Below are 1,684 nucleotides of genomic sequence, written 5' to 3'. Positions count from 1 at the left end.
TGTCCATTTTTATAGAAGATTTTTGTTCTTTTCCCCTCAACTTTAAAACATTATTTATATATTAGAAATTTTGGTCCTTTATCTGTGATATATATTGCAAATATCTTCTCTAAATTTGTTGTTTGTTTTTTGACTTTGTTTATGGAGTTTTTGCCCTGCGAAAGCTTAGTTTTTTAAAAGTAATTAAATTTATCAATATTTTATTGCATTTTCATTTTGAGACTTAATTAGAATTTCCCCATACTCAGGTTGTAGAGGGATTTACCCATATTTTCTTCCGATACTTGTGCAGTTTTCAGTTTTTGCATTTAGATCTTTGATCCATTTGGAGTCTGTGGTATCTTTTCCCAAACGGCTGCTTTGGTTCTTTATTGCTGTATTACAAACTATTCGAAAGCTTAGTGGCTTGAAACAAGATCCATGTCGTTATCTTCCACAGTGCTATGTGCAGATTGGGCTCAGCTGTGCAGTTCTGCTGCTGATCGTGCTTGGGTTCCCTAGTACAGCCGCAGTATCTGGTGGCTGGGGCTGGAGTTGTTGAAAGGCTTGATTTAGATGCTAGGACAGCAGAGCCTCTCCCTCCCCCACGTAGTTCCAGGGCTCTTCTCTCCATGTGGCCTCTCCATATGGTCTTTCTGGGAGGGTAGCTGGACTGCTTCTATTTCTCTTTCTTTTTCTTTTTTATACAGTTTTATTGTGACAGATTTTACATACCATAAAATTCATCTATTTAAATGTACACTTCAGTGGTTTTTAGTAGAGTCACAGAGTTGTACAACCATCACCACAATCTCATTTTAGAGTATTTTTAACACCCCCAAAAGAAAGTCTGTACTCATTAGCCGTCATTCCCCATTCCTGCTGCAGCCCCCATCCCTGCACCAGCCTCAGACAATCACAAATCAACTCTCTGTTTCTGTGAATTTGCCTATTCTGGATATTTCAGATAAATGGGGTCATACGATACATAGTCTATTTTGACTAGCTTCTTTCACTTAGCATAATGTCTTCAAGGTTCATCTGTGTTGTAGCATGAGTCAGAACTTCATTCATTTTTACATAGAAATAATAATCCATTGTATGGAGGTAACACATTCTGTGGCTATCCAGTCATCCATTTGTGGACATTTAGGTTGTGAGACAGGAAGGGGGCAGGGTGCAACCTTTAAAAGAATGACATAGTCATTGAGGACAGGACATAAACTGGTTAGAACCAACTATCTCCAAGATGGCAGATGATCGACTTCCACTAGACCTTGAGCCTCAGTATACACTCATTGTAATGCATTAGCACATGCTAAGTGACACACCCACCAGAGCCATGACAGTTCCAAGGCCAACCATAAAAGGCCAAAAAGTGGGTAGTGCCCCAATTCCTGGAAATCCTGCCCCTTCCCCAAAATAGTTGGAATAATCCTCCCACTCATTAGGCTATGAAATTACCCACCCCTATGAAAACTGACAACCCCTTATCCTGCTGCTTCTTACCTTCTGAGATGGCTCACACTCTGTCTGTGGAGTGTGCTTCTCCCATGGCCTCTCTCACCTTCCAAGATGGTCCACACTCTGTGGAGTGTGTATCTCCCTGAATAAACCTTCTTTCACTTTACTATGGCTCACTCTTGAATTCTTTCCTGCGTGAAGCCAAGAACCCACGCTTGGCAGCCGTCTCAGGGACTTGGAT

Source organism: Pseudorca crassidens, chromosome 1 (genome assembly GCF_039906515.1).
Source record: "Pseudorca crassidens isolate mPseCra1 chromosome 1, mPseCra1.hap1, whole genome shotgun sequence".
Classification (NCBI taxonomy): Eukaryota; Metazoa; Chordata; class Mammalia; order Artiodactyla; family Delphinidae; genus Pseudorca; species Pseudorca crassidens.
Note: the sequence above shows the minus strand (reverse complement) of the source record.